Source organism: Spinacia oleracea, chromosome 1 (genome assembly GCF_020520425.1).
Source record: "Spinacia oleracea cultivar Varoflay chromosome 1, BTI_SOV_V1, whole genome shotgun sequence".
Classification (NCBI taxonomy): domain Eukaryota; kingdom Viridiplantae; phylum Streptophyta; class Magnoliopsida; order Caryophyllales; family Amaranthaceae; genus Spinacia; species Spinacia oleracea.
Genome location: NC_079487.1, coordinates 88,228,178 through 88,249,001, shown reverse-complemented (window position 1 = coordinate 88,249,001; position 20,824 = coordinate 88,228,178).

The window sequence follows — 20,824 nt, the reverse complement described above, 5'->3', positions numbered from 1 at the left end:
CGAGTATACGTACTTGCCAAGAGACGACAACCAATTCGCGGATGCACTAGCGAAGCTAGCTTCAATGCTCAACATCCCGAATGAATGGGACAGAATGACCCTTCGGGTCGAGCGAAGGAAAGAGCCGGCTTATTGTTGTGCCATAGACTCCGAACCTGAAAACACCGAAGAAGAACCATGGTACACGGACATTCTTCGTTACAAAACAAGTGGGGAATTCCCTCCAAACACTTCCCCGCGAGCACAAAAGGCCCTACGCCTCCTCGCTTCACAATATAGCATAATTCTGGGAGAACTGTACAAATACACGCCGAATAAAATCAAATTACTTTGTGTCCATCAAAACCAAGCCCAAAGACTGATGGAAGAATACCATAACGGCGTGTGCGGACCCCATATGAACGGAAAAATGCTATCCCGAAAAATATCCCGCTCAGGATACTATTGGACCACTATGGAAAGTGATTGTCATCACTTTGTAAAAACTTGCCCAAAATGCCAAATTTTCAGTAACCTTAACCATTTGCCTCCCTCAGAACTATACACCTTCACTTCTCCATGGCCCTTTTCCACCTGGGGTATAGATATAATCGGCAAGGTAACACCAACAGGCGTAGGGGGACACGAGTACGTTTTAGTCGCAATTGATTACTTCACTAAATGGGGAGAGGCAGTCTCCTATTCGAAATTAACAGCCAAACATGTCGCTCGATTCCTAGAAAAGAACATATTCTGTCGATACGGGGTTCCACATGAAATCATAAGCGACCAAGGTTCCCACTTCAGGGCCGAAGTCCAAGACCTGCTCAAAAAATATCATGTCAAACACCATAAATCCTCTCCCTACAGGCCGCAAATGAACGACGCGGTAGAGGCGGCCAACAAAAATATTAAAGTCATAATCGAAAAAATGGCCGAAAATTATAAGGATTGGCCCAACAAATTACACTTCGCATTATGGGGCTATCGAACCTCAATCCGCACCTCCATTGGAGTAACACCCTACTCCTTGGTATACGGAATGGAAGCAGTCCAACCGGTCGAGTTGGAGATTCCCTCCCTCCGGGTCGTCCTAGAAAGCAAGCTACCCGAAGCTGATTGGGTTCAAACTAGGTACGACGAGCTCGTCCTTTTAGACGAACGGAGGTTGAGAGCTCTACATCACGTGCAAGTGTATCAAAAGCGTATCGCAAGGCAATTCAACAAAAGAGTCAAACCTCGAAATATCAAAGAAGGCGATTTTGTATTTAAAGAAGTCCGCGCACCTACTACGGACCCTCGAGGAAAATTCCGGCCTAACTGGACAGGACCGTATTTTGTAAAGACCATCCTACCTGGCGGAGCAGTCCAACTAGCTGACATAGATGGAGCGGAATTCGCTAACCTCACGAACTTAGACCAATTAAAAAGGTACCATATTTAAATTCAGTCCAGAGTTAAGGCATCTAATAAAACACATTAAGACTCATAAGCAAGCATTCTGCGCATTACTCTAAACAAACGGCATAAAACTCGATAAGGTAGAAGAAGCGAAGGACAAAACTTCAACGCCCAGGACTGGGCGCTATTATTTTTCACGCCCAGGCCTGGGCGCCGATATTTCCTTTGCCCTTGAACGGGCGTCATTCTCTCTTGCCACCTACCCTCTCGCTCCTGCAAAGTGTTCGTACTCCTTTTTCCAACCCTCAAAAGAACCACGAACACTTGGGGGGGAAGCAGACGTGTAATGAACACCCTTTCAAAATGCTTTTTTCAAAAGCTAGAACTACGCGCGACCTGATTCTGACAAGATACGTAGGCAATCCTTCTCAAGGATTCGGTCCAATAAAAATTAAAAAATAATAAAGTCATACAACGCATCAAGAAGAAAAGATATTGCAAAGGGCACTCTACCCTAACCCATGCACGGGCAAGACCAAATAAAATGAAAAAGCCACAAGAATTTCCAGGAACAAGCCAAACAAAGGAGTATGGCACGAGTCGGCAAAAAACAAATCCCCCCCTAGTGAACATGCATATGTAATACCCCAAGTAGTCGGTTAGTCTAAAAATATGTGTGCACTCTTATATGGACTCATTATTTTTACGAAAGTCTTTTCCTTTTCGAAATTCGTCGTTGGTTTAGAAAGCTAATATTGCTATAATATGTTAAAACAAAGCCCACGGAAGGCTCAAAACATTCTTGCACCAAAAATCGCAAAAAATAAATATATACATGCGGAATACAAGAATGAATATGTACAAAACAGGAGGTAAGCCTAAGACTCGTCATCGGCTCCATGTCCCCAAGCCTCGCCGGTCCATCCACTCCACTCCCCGTGGTATGAGGGCCCCCAGCCAGAGTCACCCCGAAAATGAGGTTGTGACTGCAACTCGGGGCTAGGCTCTCGGGCCACCGACACGGAACGTCGCCTACGCTCCGGCTCGGACCTCTCCCCGGAAGAACTCACCCCCGCATCAGAACGGCGATGCCGTAGGGGCGAGTGCCGTGCCCTCTCTCTCTCACGACCGTGTCCCCCGCCCGAGGGACCCGCGTCGTCGGCCCCGGCACGTCCAGCAGCCGTCTGCAAAAAAAAAAGGAGACAAAAAGAGAGTGAATAACCGAAAGCTAAACAAAAGGTACAGATCAAAAAAGAGGGCACATTACCCGAGTAGAGTGGGGGCTCCTGCAAGAAAGTACAGACCGAGCTCGAACCAACGCGGACTTCAACCGGTTGATCACCCGCACCATCGCATTGGCCGTACGGGCCGGAACCTGAAACAAGAATGTCAGTAAAAAAAAGAAGAAAGAAAAAAAAATAAAAAGAGTACACAAAAAAAAGGTGCATACCGCCTCTACTCCCTCAGGGAGCGGAGCATGGAAAACCCGGTCTTCCGGGAAAGTCTCCACAATCTCAGATCCACTGATCCGAGCATCGGGAAGCACCCATCCCCCCAACGAAGGGTCAGGACCCTCCTGCACAAAACACAGTAGGCATAAACACATGGGCACGAGCATGAAAACACTAAAATCGATACAAAGAGAGAAGGAAACTTACAGCGCCAGGCTCCGGGAGACGAAGAGAATCCTGGATAAACTGGTAATAGCTAGCTCCCTCTATCACCAACTCCGTCGCCGGCACGCCAGTCCTCGAGTGGACCCTCCACGACTCGCCTATCGAGCGAGTAGACAGCATGGTCGCAGGCGGAGGCCTGGGCACCGAAAAAACCCCGACCGTCTGCATACGTACCCGCTCTCCCAGGTACCAGACAGGGTCCCGGCGGCCAACGAACAAGAGCCGCATCTGGCTCAGGGCATAACTATCCCTGACCGAAGCATGGGTACCCCTAAAAGAGAGCCATGGGGTCCAAACCACCTGTTTTTGTACAAATGCAGTCAGATCTCGCACATAAAAAATAATATAAAAGAATACGAGATAGAGGATAAGATTCTGTACATGCTCAGGGTTCCCGTCCCGGATAAGATCCCACACGGTATCGGGCGGTGGACGCACTGTCAGCTTCTTCTTCCAACCCCAACGGCGACCGGCAGGGAACTCCAAAGGCCTCTGCCCCTTTCGGGGAGCTAGCCAAGGTAAGTGCTCAAAGGCCCACAGCTGCAAAAAGAAAAGGACAATAAAACATTAAAAAAGAAGAGGCCCGGTATAAGCGAGAAAACAAAAGAAAATCTAGGCACGTACCTCGATCAAGCGCGGCACTCCCGCTAATGTAATCACAAAGTGACGTCTACTCGGGTCCGAGTCGCGCACCGACAAACTCATCTGGCCGACAAGCGTCGCATAGCCCAAATCGCCCCAGCGATAGTCACCCAGTGTAGACACATCCTCCACCATGCCTATCCACCTCGGGTCAAAGGTGTTAGTCGGACCCGATAGAAAAGTGGAATTAATAAAATGGAGGTAGAACAGCCGAGCCTGTCTCAAAGGCGACTCCTCTACCCCATGCTCCAAAGCCCACATCAGGTCAGCGAAAGGTATCCCACGGGGCTGGTACGAAGGTAATCTACTACCCATCCACGAGCCCAGGAGCCTGGTACCCTCAGCAACAGTCGGCGATGGGCCATCCGACCTCAGACGAACGGGGTTCCCTGTAAAGGTCAAACCCGTCAAAGCTGTGTAGTCCTAAGGGGTGATCGTCATCTCGCCCCAAGGAAAATGGAAGGTGTTGGTGGTATCCCACCACCACCTCATGAACGACCGCAGAAAGGACAGGGAGATGTTAAGCCGCAGTATCTCCCAGAAAGTCTCAACCACCGGAAATAGTGAGCTCGCCCTCACCAAGGCCTGGGCGTCCGAGCTCAGATAGCTAAAAACGGTCTTACTCGTCGCTGCGCCATAGCCGAGAACTGTAGTCTCTTTCCTCGCGTGAAGGCGGGAAGTCACATGGTGCTCTAGGTCGTAGTGCAGATCATGACCGTCGTAAAGCTCAGGGCTCACCAATAGGGGACCCGGGCCAGTAGACTGACGCGTCATGCCACGCACCTCGTGGCCACCAGGAGGGGGTAACGACTCGTCAGACATGCTGATCAACGATACAACAAGGCATTATACCTTTGACAAAATCGGCACTCATACCGATTCCTAAAAAGAGTGCATTTCACTCATGAAATGGAGTCATACAATTTTTTTCCCTAAAAACATGATACTAAGTTCATACTTAGCAAAATTCCCTAAGTAAAAATTAAACTCCAGCAAAATCAAAATTCTCCCATGATTTGTCACCCATGAATTATGAGGAACGCAAGCAATATACCAAAAATACCTACATTATAAGAAGATAATAGGGTCGTAGGTATACTTGGGGGCTAGCATGAAAATGCCCAAATTCAACAAAAATCAACATACTTGCAAAAATTAACATGCACAAACTAATTAACATGTTATGTGGAACATTTCCAGCTATCCAATTGAAGGAAAGGGGCACAAAATCAAAAAACCCCAAATCAATTTCATTCACAAAAAATACTTGACAAAAATACTGAAATTGACAAAAAAGCTCAAAATTACTGAAAATTACTTACATTGGGAATATTAGGAAGTGATTTGGAGTAGAACTCGTGAAGAAAAGTGAAAGAAACGAGCGAAAATCAGTAGAGAGAAGTGAAGAGTTTGAGCGAAAATGGTGGAAATGGGAAAGGAAGGAGACGGTCCGCGTATTTAAAGACCAGCCCCCCCTTTCACATTTTCAACGCCCAGCTCTGGGCGTTAGAAATTCTCGCGCCCTGGCCTGGGCGCTGAAAATGCTTCCCAGACAGCGAATAGCTGTCGGGCACGCGTACTCCCCTATTTTGTGTAAGATATCCGTTATCTTGATATTTCTATCCCAAAAAAAAAAAAAAAACGGTATTTTGAAAAAAAAATAAATAAAAAATAATAAAATAAAATATCATTAAACAAAAATATACACAGTGTGGACCCACTTATAGGACACATCTAATCAGGAAACATTACGACCCACCAACAGGTTGTAATCAAAAGCCCTTCTACATAGGCAAAATAAGAAAATGGGCCCGCCCACCCTCAGCGGGCGGGGTCTGCGTCACTAGCCGCGCAGGTCCTCAGTTTTCGAAAGAAATAAAATCTTCAAATTTAAAATAGGCTCGCCATCTTCAGCCGGCGGGGTCTACGTCACTAACCGCGTAGGTCCTTATTTTCAAAAAGCAAAATAAATTTCAAAACAGATTCGTCCACTTCTATCGGACGGGGCGTCCACCCTCAGCAGACAGGCTCGCCATCTTCAGCCGGCGGGGTCTGCGTCACTAACCGCGCAGGTCCTTAGTCGCTACAGCGATAACCTTTATCGGTTTTCCCTTTTTCCAAAAATCAAAGGATCGGTTTTCCCTTTTTCCAAAATTTAAAGGATTGGTTTTCCGTTTTTCCAAAAAAGAACGATGTGCTGGATTTTCCTTCGTTTTACGTCCTATAAAAACAAGGGGGTTTTCTCGTTTAGCTAGCCCTGAAAATGAGAATCTTTAAAAACGTTTTACCTCGTTATTGGGCTTGGCCAGGCCCAATTACACTTTACAGCTTTAATTTCGAAAACATCTGTAGCTACTCCCAAATGACAAAGTGAGGGAGTTTCTACGCACCTTTAGATCCTTCTAATGACAAAGTGAGGAAGTTTCTATACTATCAGTTGACAAATCTCAATGACACGTGAGGGATATGTCGACACTTCAAGTGATGACCCTTAAGTCAAATGTTATCACTCGGGGGCTCGTGAGACCCTCGCAAAACAGGTCACATGCACCATGGCTTGTGTGACGCACTCCGTCTAATACTTTGACCATCGTCTTACTCCAAGACTCAGTCAAAGTGGGGGCTAACTGTAGACACCTACTTTTGTCCCCGTTCCCGCAAGGGAAAGGTTCGATGATGAAAGCATAAAAACTCCACTTGACAACGCATCTCCTATAAAATAAACGAATCTCGATTCCCCATTTCGTTTCACCCGAAACCTGCTAAAAATAGTAACTGCTGTAAAAGGTAGCTTCTAAAAGTGGCAAATCATAAAAGGTAGAAACCTGTCAGAATTAGGTGTTGCATTCCAACATAAATCCTAAATGAGATAAAAAAAACCGCGAGAATCCTATTCCTAATAGGATTCGGAAATAAGAGTTACGTATTAATTAAAATCCTAACGAGCCTAGAGTTCGTAACGGGCCCAGACGCATTCCGTCATAAAATTGATACGCGCTAAAAGACTCGAATTAATCTCAAACTCTACGGATTTTAGGAATCCGAATCTGACTAAACAAAACTGCCCAGACCCTATTTTCAACGCCTGGCTCTGGGCGCTGAAATCTTCGGCGCCCAGGCCTGGGCGCTGAAAATACCTGGGTACGTCTCTTTTCCTAATTCTTTGTGGATTAGAACTCTGCAATTCTATCTTTCCACGAACTCTTCCCTATAAATAGGCCCCTAGTTTCGACGTGAAAGCACACACAACAAAACACAATTATATTCTGAGTATTGACTCCAACCCTTAGCCTAAGCCTCTCGCTGCGAAACTGTTCACGCGTTCTGTCGCAATCGATCCATAAATCGAACAGAACGTATCCTGTCCCATAATTGAGATTCGTTAAATAAAAGGAGAAATAGCAAAGTCAAAGTGGTTAGTTTTCTGAGAACTGTGACGCACCTCTCAAGGGTGCGTCGTAATGTGTCCCTTTTCGATGATTTAACTGCTTTCCTCGCCCTTTTTATGAACTGTTAAACTAACCTAATCTGATTATTCTATCACGCCTAACAAATATAATATTTTTGGGGAAATCGGATTATCATGCTAGGTCCCTTAATACTACTTAAATCAAATAATCACGATCGAACTAGTATTATATGTTGCATATTGCTAAAATCAATTCAGATTAGTTTAATAGTTAACGCATGTCCCTTCAATTATTTATGCTCTAGTAAGGATATCCTGCCTCTGGAGTTATCGACGAGCGAATTACTCCTCTCGGTAGTTACAGTCCCCCGAACCCTCAATCTCTACCTTGCAGGTGTATATTGAGAGATCCCCACACCAGGGATCACAAGGGAACCTACGGCCGTCGTGGTCAAACATAATTGCACTCCCTTTATGTCACGATAACCGGGTTTTGTCAGTTTTTCTCATTGTCGTTAAAAACTGAATGGCGACTCCTATATTACTAGTCAATTGGGTGTATACTCACAGGAAATCCAATTACACTTGATTGAATAAAAAGAATCGTCACACCCACGAGGGACAAGGTCACGCATTAGCCTCGCGCTTTTTCGACCCCCTCACAGTTACATACCCAATACTGTAATTTAGATCTTAAAAATAATTCTCATTAAGAATAAAGTATAGAATGATGTGTAAATACACAATCTAATCGTATCAAAATATATATCATTTATACTATTTTATCTTAGTCAAAGAATAATCTTAAACTTTTAAACTCAAACATACTCTTTACAAAAACCATGTAAAGATCTCAAATGAAATAATTTAATGAGCATTGAGCTTCACAACTCGATAAAGGATAATTTGGTAAATATAGGCCATAAATCATAATTCGGAAAATTAAAATACATTATATATTGAGTGGCTCAACACTAATTTTTTTAAAAGATCAATTCGTTTATTTTTATGGTTATCCAATTCATAAAACTTATTTCAAAAAGCCATTTACGTTGTAACCAATCCTTATCGTCATATTCGAGTTCGAATTATACAATAACCAATATGTTGGTAAAACTACCGTTTAGTGATAACGTTAACTATAACATAAAGAAAATAATTATCTTATAGATCCTATTATAAAATTATATCGCTCAAATAATAGTTCAAGAAAAACAAAAGAATACAGTGGAATATATCTATCGCTTATGATTCAATCGATAGTCCCTACTAAACCTTATTAATCCCAACATAGGTTAATATTTATGAGTCACACTCATAGTTCCCTAATCATGTACTCCGTACCTAATTTCAAAATTGGTCATATCTATAGTTGATTACCCATAATGATATTCAACTGTATTTTCCAAAATGCACTAAATATAATGAAGCTAACATAAGCCGACTTAGAGTATGAAATTCCGATTACATTACAACCCATACCATTCTTAACAAATATATGTATCTTTATAAATCTCACATGGGTCACATCCCCCAAATATGCAACAAAACCTTAATAAATCTCGCTACCAAATCTTCACAAGTCTCACAATCGAATTGGCACAAGTCTCATGTTCAAATCTATCAAAATGTCTCTTAATCAAAATTTCAAGTCTCAAAAATTGAGCTTTCACAATCGTCATGTTTAAATCAATTGAGATATATAAATTAAAAGCACAAATATTAAAATCATTGAAATTCTAAAAAATTTCATATTCAGATCTTATTTGGGCTTTCCAAATCACAATAGTATAAGTAAAACTTAAATCGAAATTCATATTGTTAAACGTAAATCACATTCTTAAAATAAATATAACACAAGACATAAATTTTCATCAAAGTGGGTGGACAATGTGTACCTTCATCCGGCACACCTAACCTCCAAGAATCTCATTTCTCGATCTCCATCAGTCGCTTTAATCCGAATTCAATCTTTTAGAACACATCGTCATACTTTAATCTCCAACGATAACCCATAATCTAAACCACCAATTTAATCTTGACCTTTAGAAGCCAACAACCCAATTAAGAAGTTGGGAAGTGATAATTAATAAGGAAGAAGGGCAACAACAACAACATCACGTTGGTAGCAACAACTGTCAGCTTCAGAAGACCGTATCTCTTAGCTCAGGGTTTCAATTTTAGTAATTCTTGAGTCTAAATTCATCAGGAGTTCTTCTTCAGAGAACAGAAGCTCAAAATGATCAGAAGATTGTCGAAATAATAGAAACATGATCTGGTGCTGGCATCACAACAACAGCAGCATCAGTTAGTTTCGGAAGGGATTATCTCTTGGAATAATGCTCCAAATTGAGTGATTCTTGAACCTAAACTGATTAACTTTTCAAGCTTTGCAAATTTGATGAAGGAATTGTAGGAAAAATCATATTGAATCATCGAGATAATAAAGAAAACAGAAGCTGCAGCTGACTTTAATGGCCAATGACGGTGTTTATGCGTGGGTTTCCTAAATTTTTTTGGATGGAGAAAATTAAAGAGGCAATTTGCATTTCAATAGTGAACATGTGCTTTAGTTGATGACATGCCAAGAGGAGTTGGAAGTAATTGACACCTACAACATTACAATGATGTGGCATTTTGTTTTCTTGACAAGGATATAAAGAAAGAAATGAGGGTTGACAAATCATTTTTTTTAAACACAAGGGTAAAAATGAAATTTCATTTTTGCTAAACAAAAATACAGATTTAGTTTAAGCACTTAACCCACTTTATCGGAAGGAAATAAAAAGGATAAGTATGCTTATAAGTTAAGTATAATTAACCCTTAATTAATAGCACCTTAAAACAGGACTATTACACCACACTGTTAGGTTATGATACATATGACAATACATAAATCATGCGGAAACAACCATTAAGCCAGGAATACATATTATTTACACATAATGATATAGCATAATTTAGATGCATACTCTTTGTTGCGTGCCTTCCCTAGCTGCGCCCGAACCGAACAAGAACAAGTCTTTAGGACTCCAAGTGTCGTCCCTCCGTAGATAGTCCACAGCACGTCCGGATCCGCCTTAAGATTGACCAACTAGAATCGCCCTTAAGGTACTAGAATTTTCGGCACTATTGAGCAAGGAATGTGGCTGAATTTTTCTCTTAAAACTCACTTTGAATACTTGAATTAATCTCTTGAAAATATGTGACCCTAGGCACGTATTTATAGAGTTATGGAAAGGGAATTGGAATCCTAGTAGGATACGAATTAATTAAACTTAGAATCCTACAAGAACTCTAATTAATTAATTTATCCTCTTAGGAATAGGATTTTAATCATATACTAATTCTAATAGTTTTAGGAATCGTGCATGAACACAAACTCACACACACACGGCAGCCACGATGGGCCGCCCATGCGTGTGCGTGCGAGCAGCAGCCCACGCAGCGAGGCCATGGCCTTGGCGCGCGCTGGGCCTGCCTTGCGGTGGGCCTGGGCGCTGCCTTGGCTGGGCGCGCGTTTGGCTGGGCGCGCGTTTGGCTTGCTGGGCGATGGCCCAACTTCGTGAAGGAAATAATGCCCTTGGTCCAAGTATGCATTCTATGTTAAGTCTAATAAATGCGGTTCAGTATTAATTAACAAGTTAATAATTCAGTGAGATCAAGTGAGCTGAATGCCTAGCTAGAGGCCGCTTCAGTTCAAGTGGAATTAATGATATTAATCCACAGCTTACTCTTGACTGAACCCGTAGGGTCACACAAATAGTACGTAAACGGATCAAGTATTTAATGGCATTAAATACTCCATCTATGAATATTCGGAACCGACGGATCTTGGTTTCAGTGGGAGCTAAGATCGTCACAGGCAAGAAATGAATACTCCGGAAACGATGATATTGCCGGAAACGGAAATATGGATCGTATCGGAAATATAAATATTATCCAAGTCGTAGATGTTGCCGGAAACGGAAACATGGTACGTATCAGAAAATATTATCGGAAATGGAAATATTGCCAGAATCGGAAATATTGCCGGAAACGGAAATATTGTCAGAATCGGAAATATTACCGGAATCGGAAAATAATTCCGGAAACGGAAATATTAAATATTTGTTCGAAACGGAAATTAATTCCGGAATCGGAAATATTAAATATTGTTCGTATCGGAAATGAATTCCGGAATCGGAAAATTTAATCGGAAGCGCATCGTACGAATAAGCATCGGACGAGGCCCAGCACGAAGCCAGGCCATCGCCCAGCAAGCCAAGCGCACCGCACAAACAGCAAGGCCAGGCCCAGCAGGCTGCGCGCAGCGCGCAGCGCGCACAGCGCGCACAGCACGCGCAGCGCACAGCACGCACAGCGCGCGCGGGCGCTGAGTGGGCTGCTGCTCGCGCGCACGCATGAGGCCCATCATGGCTGTCGTGCGTGTGTGTGAAAGTGTTTGTGTTCGTGCACGTTTCCTAAAACATGCAGAGTTCGGTTAATGATTAAATTCCTAATTCTATTTGATAAATTAATTAAATTAGAGTTCTTGTAGGATTCTAGGTTTGATTAATTTGTATCTGAATAGGATTTCGATTCCCTTTCCATACCGCTATAAATATGAGGCTAGGGCTCACAATTTATAACACAAGTTTCAAAGTATTCAAAGTGAGTTTTTTAGAGAAAATTCAAACACACATCTTGCTCAAATTGCCGAAATTTTCTAGTACCTTAAGGGCGATTCTAGTTGGTCAATCTTAAGGCGGATCCGGACGTGCTGTGGACTATCTACGGAGGGACGACACTTGGAGTCCTAAAGACTTGTTCTTGTTCGGTTCGGGCGCAGCTAGGGAAGGCACGCAACAAAGAGTATGCATCTATTCTATGCTAAATGATTATGTGTAAATAATATGTATTCCTGGGTTTTATGGTTTTTCCGCATGATTTATGAATTGTCATATGTATCATAACCTAACAGTGGTATCACGAGCCCCTTATTATTTTCATAATCTAAATTGCATGAACATGGTTAAATATTACAAATTTGCAAGAATTAAAAGGGGTGATTAATTTTCGTAATTGTTAATTAATTGCAAATTGCGTTTATTTAATTATACGTACGCAGTTTTTCGGCAGTTTCTTCGTTACTCATCCGAATTGAGTGATTTTTGTGTCAATTCCGCATGTAAAAGGCATTCTAAAATTTTGACAAAAATAGTATTTTTCTGCCGAACCCAGAATTCTCAAATTCGAAGACTAACTATGACTTTTCGAAGGTTTTAGTTTTTCGAATGCAAAATTTCGTAAATTTAAGATGTTAAATTAAATATTTGCGATTCTTGTTGATAAATCTTGAATTTTTTATTGACCTACTGCATATGTTTAACAAGTTTGAATGCCTAGTCTTGTTAATTATGCAATCTAATTTGTAATTATGATTAATTTGTTGAAAATTAGAATAATTTAGAATTAATTTGATTTTCATAATTAATTGTAATTTAATTAGAAACCTATGATTAAAAACCACCATAAAAATTGTAAATTTATGATAAAGTTTAAATTTTTATGACCTAGACTTGAATCCATAACAATCGGAAATCAATTGGATAATAAATTTTCGATTTTTTCGCCCTAAAATTATGAAATTAATATTATTTATTAATTTGTCATTAATTTTAAATATAAATTTTAAATTTTTATGCGATTCGTTCATAAAACTTGCACGCACGAAGCAATGGACGCTTCGTGTTACCCTTAAGGGGTGTTGTATAATGCGGGCATGCGACGACGAGCAAGGGAGCTCGTCGCCCGTGCGGCACGAATGCAATGAGCAAGGGCGTAGTGCACGAGCACAAGGCAGCAGCCCTGCCTTGTGTCGTATGCCACGAGCAATGAACGAATGGGCATGGGCGAAGAGCGAGCCAAGGCAGTCGCGTGTGGGCAGCAAGCGAGCTGCGCCACAACGCGCGCTGCCTCGCACAAGAGCGCGCAGCCTCGCGCGCAGCGAGCGCAAGCTCGCGTGCCACGAGCGCTGCGCCCAGCATTACTCGCGCGCACAGCGAGCGATGTCGCGCGCCCAGCGAGCGATGTCGCGCCCCAGCGAGCGATGGCTCGCGCGCACAGCGAGCGATGTCGCGCGCCCAGCGAGCGATGGCTCGCGCGCCCAGCGAGCGATGTCGCGCGCCCAGCGAGCGATGTCGCGCGCGCGCACTGCGAGCGATAGCTCGCGTGCGATGAGCGCTGGCGCGCGCAGCGAGCACCAATGCGTGCGGAGGCTTGCGATAGGGAAGCAGCAGCTATGCGACGAGCGCATGGGCTGCGCGCACATGGCCAGCAATGACTGTGTGCGTACGGCCCATGGGCGTGCAACGCGTAGGGTGTTTGCGTTACGATTAGATCGTTTTGAATGTTTAATTTGAAAATTTCAGTTCACGTAATTTTAATTAATTTTAAAATTAATAATTTGAATTATTTTCTTGGATTTTAATTTTGAATATTATAATTATAATAAATGTTATTTATTCTAATTATTTTACTAAAATTAAAATCATGAATTAATTTAAATACGACTGAAATTAAATTAAATTTTTGGATTCAATTATAAATTGATATGAGCTTTAAATTTTAATTAAATTTGTATGTTTCCGGTTGGACTAGAAATACATTTTTATGTTTAAAATTGGTAAAGCATATGAATTTATTGGTTTAAGTGGGAGCGCTTTTTAGTCATAAACTCTTGATTAGGTCTACAAATCCTTAAGGTTAAAACAACTTGATTAGAATTAATAAGGACTGAATAATTGGTAGATTATTGGTGCCCTTGATTAATTGCTGCAAATGTTTACGTGATGCATAATGTGTTTTACTAACCAGCTATGTGGGCCATTCATGATAATGAATGGGTGAATGGTATATATTGTATATGTACTGTTTTGCAGGTTATGAAGTGACTAGTATGGCCAAATAGGATAGAAAATATGGTCTGCGTACCATTAATTTGAATGTAATTGGTCTAAAGTACCAAAGTTATTTTTCAATTCAAATATGGTCTGCGAACCATCAAATAGTTGTAATTAGTTATAGCTTATCCTATTTGAAGAAAATGGTGCCTCCCACGGAGATTTTCAAGACGGACTTTGAAGTCAAAGCTTCAAGATGAAGTCGGGCCATACTAGATCACAAATATCTTATGCATGTTTTAAGTTATTTATTGTTTTTAAATATGTCTTAAAATGCATGAGATCAAAAGCTTGATTATGTTGCATGATTAAGGATTTTAGTTCACTTAAAATCTAACCAACATAGTAAGAGCCTTAAGTTCCAAAACTTAAAAATTGAGTTAAAAGGTGCCATGCCAAAATATACACTTGCTTGGATATCCTTTACATCAATCTAGTAATAGTTTTCGCTCAGCGAGGTGTTACTTATTGGTCCTAAAGGGGCAAGGTACACAAATAATTGTGAGTACACGTTAGTTTTGGTGAAACTCAACGATATAAGTAAGGAGTCCTTTTATGTCGTGGCAAAATCGATAGGTTTACCTAATAAGTTCTTAGACGTACCTATCAACCAAGAATAGTTTCTAGACTATTAGCAAAAGGCTTTTGCTTACCTAAGATGTTTTAGGATTAAGTCGACAAACTGTGCTTAGTTCTTCAATGATTTTAGGATCTTGGAATCATTTTATTCACACCTGCCGGAACAATAAAATCGAATAAAATGCTAATAACTTGTTTGAATTGCATGGTTGCTTTAATTTCAAGTTATTATTCATGATAAATGTTTAGACTTTGCATGCTTCAATGTATGTTTTAATTATTGTTTATAATTAAATATCTTGCACTGCAATAAATCCTTTTAGAAAGGTAACAGTAAATTTCCTCGATTGGTAGTGAATCCAAGAACGATTCACGGAAATGAGAGAAAAAGAGCAATTTAAAATGTACGTTTCTTTTAGCGACTTTTATGGTTGTTTTCGAATATCAAAATCGAATGGCAAACCAATTGGTGCTTGTGAATTCAAAATACAATGTAGTTTTGAGATCATAAAGCATTGAGTTTAATACGCTCAGCTTTACCAATGGTTAACAACCTAATATCTTTGTCCATTTAATTCTCGAATGAGTCTAGTCCCTAGACATTCGAATAGATCGATGCTTAGAGAACTTTAGAAGCTTCTGGTAAGATCATCTAGTTGAAACAAAATATTCAACATAAATTAAAATGGTAAAGAACCTTGTTGGTGACATTGGACATGTCTAACAAAGTATAAAAGTCAACACTAAAGAATTCAATTCTTAAAACTATAAGAAAGGGTACAAGAAATAGGAAAACGAGGAACAAATGAAAGGAATTTACGATTCCGTTTCTACCTATAAGTTTATGTTTAAAGAGAAGTGACCTAGCAATCAAACTTCCTTGGTATCATATACCGCTTGAGGTTCTTACTTCGGTAATAACTCAAACAATGGAAGCTAGGATACACTAATGACCTACAAGTGGGAAATGAAGCATGGCAATGCTACATTAGTTGTAGGGTCATCTAGTTTGTTTTAAGTCCTTTCAAAGGCTGGAACTTAATGGCTATTTTGTTCCATAATCAACATACCTAAATTTCTGTTTTCAAACACAGAAAGACTCACATTCAAGAAAAAACAAAGACAATGTTTGTTTGTTTATTTGAATGAAATGGTCAATTACAGGTTGAGTCAATATGCTTGATTAAAACAAACAACTCTTTAAAGAACTTTACTAGGTTCAAATCAACCCCTTGATTTGAGTTCCACTAATCTTTGGCATTGTTGCTTAGACCATATCAACAAGTTAACATTCAAAAAGCTCTATTTTGATAAACTTTTGAAAGTTGATTGATTTCTAGATCATTTTAAGACAACTAGTCTTACTTGTTGAAAGTAACCAAAGATATGAACTATTGTTAGAACGCCTAGACAATAGAGTTCAAAGCTAAAGAAAGATTTTATAACTTTATTATTTCACATGGATTTGAGTGAATATAGGTTTATTTACTCAATGTGATATAAGTTTGAATCTGTTTGGCTAGTTCAAAGATTCAGAAGTATAAAATCCACTTGGCAAGAAATCATAAAGATCTAGGTTAGATCATGTTCATGATTACTTGAGACCAAATATGATCATCAATGATTGTGTGTTCACAATCTAGGTCCATAAGATATGGCATATCTACGTTGGAATGATCGAAGTCAATTAGTACTTGATTCGATCAATGATGAATCATAAAGACTTTTCCTATAATTTCTAAAACAAAATGCTCAACTACCACCAAACTAAACCAAATTCGTCAAAGCTATTGAAAAGTAATTTCAGAATATCTTTTCATAATATATCTAAAGAGTTCCTAAACTCAGTGGGAGCTTAATTTTTGTTATTCAACAAACTAAGGCCCAAGCATAGATATATGTTTCATTGTGATTTATTCAAATGAGACACAAGGGTATTGTTTCTACCACGAATTTTTGAGAACATAATGTTTGTTTGCTCGAAATAATGTCCTTTTGGAGATTCGTTTCCAAAATGACAAGTGGGAGAAAATAGACCTCGAAAGTTTTCGAGGCGAACAACAAACATAAACGGACATTCCGGAGGCTTTTCGAAGTGCTTCAGAGAATCCGAACTTATTCTTTAAGGACGTTAGAAGTGGCTTTAAAGAATAGATATCTCTTAGAAGACTTTACAAGTGCTTCAAGGAGAACAGAATATTCAAAGGACTTTCAAGTGGCTATTGATATTCTATTGTTTGATGTTCTATACCCAAGTAGGCATAGAATTCAAAATACTGAAACTATGAGATTCTTCTATTAGATAGTGAAGAAACATAGAGATCAGGTCAATGAAACTATGAGATTCTTCTATTAAATAGTGAAGAAACCTACAACTTGCAGTCAAACTATTATCATGTAGATTAATGAGTTTGAAAGCTATGACGAAACCCAGATTCCCTAAAATGGTTAGAGGCCATATATAGACTCAAATGTTTTAAATGGTTAGAGGCCATAAAACATACTCAATGTTTTGATGACAAAATTGAAATTTTGTTGATTTGCAAGAATAGTTTCACACCTATTGGTTGCAAGTTTGTTTTAAGGATAAAAACCATCAAACATGGAATTGTGTTCCCACACAAAGCTAGATTAGTTGCTAAAGGTTACAAGCAAATTCATGGCATGGATTGTGTTGAAACCTCATGCAAAATCGTAATGCTTAAGTCTATAATTCAAGCAATGATTGCATATTGGTACATATGGCAATTGGATGACAAAACGTATTCCTCAATCAAATGATGGAATACAATATGTACATGGTATGTCATAGAATTTGTGGATCCAAATAAATGCTTGAAAAGAAAGCTAGCTTACGAAATCTAAGTACAGATTTAAGCAAGCAATTGGGAGTTGGAACTGTATTTTAGTGAAGCTAATAAGTATTTTAGTTTCATAAAATGTACATGATTCTTATAGATATATAAGAAGTTTAGTGGGAGTACTTAAAACTTAATTGGTCCTGTGTGTATCACACACATATCTCTCTATTGTAATATAACATTCAAATGCTAATGACTTAGATTTGAAATTATTCATCAATGATGGACCATGGCGAAACTTAGTACATACTGGGTATTAAGATCTATTTACAAAGATCTTATGATATTGTTTTGGATTAAGTAATGGCATTTACTAAATCAAACACGAAAGTCTCCATTGGAGATATTCGACCCATGTGAATAAATCTAAGTAAAGAATGTTTGAACTATGTATAAGCATTTACTAAGTTAAACATCAAAGAGTCTAAATGAGATTCTTAACCTATATTATATGTCAAAGAATTTAGCTGGATTCAGTATCTACTAAAATTGAATGAGCTAAAGTTACATGAATAGAATTCAATTGGGAATTATTCTGCAAAAGAATTTATCATGTATGATATAATATGAGGATCGCCAAAAACGTATCGTATGACTTTAGGCATGACGAAGATGTACCAATCTCTATTGATCTAAGTGAAGACCAATTAGATTGAGATCAAGAAAAACTTATGGCACCTGAAAAGGTACATAGGATTACTTCTTGATTCAAGGAAATAAAGATATGCTAAATATTGATGCTACACGCATAAACACTGGCAAAGGATCAAGCAAGACCCTTTGGAGTTAACCATTGACAAGGACGAGTTAAAGAGCATCGTGTTTTGAAATGGCAACATGGATTGAAGACCATGAGTTGTTGCGTGGGAAATTAAATATGTTCTAAGATATAGCTGGAAAGTCTTCCACATATCTGTGAACTGCTTGGATAAGCAAATCCAAACAAAGCATCACTAGCAACCTAAACAGTTGAAGTAAAAGTAATTATTGCCTAAGAAGCAATAAAACAGGGTTGTTTAAAGTTCTTCACTGAACTTGGGTAGATCACCTATCTGCTGGCTTGATGGTTCTTCATTGAAAAATGCGTGGAACCACTCTTGAAGCAAGAAAAACGTCTGCTAACTTGATGGTTCTTCATTGAGAAATGCGTAGAACCACCATTGTAGCGAGAAAGACTAGATCACATAATAAACAAACTCGAAAAGATCTTATCATCATATCTCGAAGAACATTCGATGAAAAGGATATTAAGATTGGCAAAGCATGATAACTAAACCTATGCAACAAGTGAGAAGCAACACTCACATTGTAGCACTGGAAATCAAGCATAGCTTTGAATTCCATGAATTGTTTTAGAAAATGGGTTTGAGGCCCATGGTTGTAAAACATTGGGGTTGAACATTTATCATATATGAAATGTATTTCATATTCCATTTAATCTTGGTTTAGTATTAAATGATGAGTCCCTTCAAATTTGACGAAATATTCAAGATAGACTGTCAGGACCAGTCCTGTGACTAAGAAATGTCTATCAAGTGAACTTGAATGTCAAAGGTTGAAAATGGTCCCTAGTCGGAGTTTTCTATAAAATTGGACGCATAGAAAACGTTAGACGACTAGAATGCAAGATGACTAGTAGTTCTGTTTCTTGAACTATGTGGACATGGCAATGTCATAATCATTTGCATAGATACTTACTTTGGGAAGACTAGTATCGGACAAGACCTATGAAACTTTACTGTAAGAGATGAAAATCTGTCATAAGTAAATTTCATTAAAATTATTAGACACTAAATCCTCAATACCTGAGTGATTTGAGATTACTTGTTTGAAAACTGGTTGCTTTGACGTTGACCAACCGTCGCACCGTAAAAGGAGGCTATAAAGGCAACGCTCAGGTAATCACCTATCAAACGAAGTCTAATCTCAAGATCACAAGATTGGGATTGTCCTCCCATAAATCGGGATGAGATGCTTAAAAGTTGTACAAGGCCACTCGGAGAGCTAGAAACTGTGAAATGCATGGCCGTGCTCCGATGAATCATAGGCTATGATTATCTGTTTATTTGATCAGTTGAACTCTGAAACCGAGGAACACCTCTGGACATAATAAGGATGACAACTCTTACCTTATGTTCAAGAGCAAGCATCGAGCGACAAAGGAATTAGGAAATGCACACTTGTCCCTAAGGACAAGTGGGAGACTGAAGGAAATAATGCCCTTGGTCCAAGTATGCATTCTATGTTAAGTCTAATAAATGCGTTTCAGTATTAATTAACAAGTTAATAATTCAGTGAGATCAAGTGAGCTGAATGCCTAGCTAGAGGCCGCTTCAGTTCAAGTGGAATTAATGATATTAATCCACAGCTTACTCTTGACTGAACCCGTAGGGTCACACAAATAGTACGTAAACGGATCAAGTATTTAATGGCATTAAATACTCCATCTATGAATATTCGGAACCGACGGATCTTGGTTTCAGTGGGAGCTAAGATCGTCACAGGCAAGAAATGAATACTCCGGAAACGATGATATTGCCGGAAACGGAAATATGGATCGTATCGGAAATATAAATATTATCCAAGTCGTAGATGTTGCCGGAAACGGAAACATGGTACGTATCGGAAAATATCATCCGGAATGGAAATATTGCCGGAATCTGAAATATTGCCGGAAACAGAAATATTGTCAGAATCGGAAATATTACCGGAATCGGAAAATAATTCCGGAAACGGAAATATTAAATATTTGTTCGAAACGGAAATTAATTCCGGAATCGGAAATATTAAATATTGTTCGTATCGGAAATGAATTCCGGAATCGGAAAATTTAATCGGAAGCGCATCGTACGAATAAGCATCGGACGAGGCCTGTCGGACGAGGCCCAGCACGAAGCCAGGCCATCGCCCAGCAAGCCAAGCGCACCGCACAAACAGCAAGGCCAGGCCCAGCAGGCTGCGCGCAGCGCGCAGCGCGCACAGCGCGCACAGCACGCGCAGCGCACAGCACGCACAGCGCGCGCAGCGCGCAGCGCGCGCGGGCGCTGAGTGGGCTGCTGCTCGCGCGGGCGCTGAGTGGGCTGCTGCTCGCGCGCACGCATGAGGCCCATCATGGCTGTCGTGCGTGTGTGTGCAAGTGTTTGTGTTCGTGCACGTTTCCTAAAACATGCAGAGTTCGGTTAATGATTAAATTCCTAATTCTATTTGATAAATTAATTAAATTAGAGTTCTTGTAGGATTCTAGGTTTGATTAATTTGTATCTGAATAGGATTTCGATTCCCTTTCCATACCGCTATAAATATGAGGCTAGGGCTCACAATTTATAACACAAG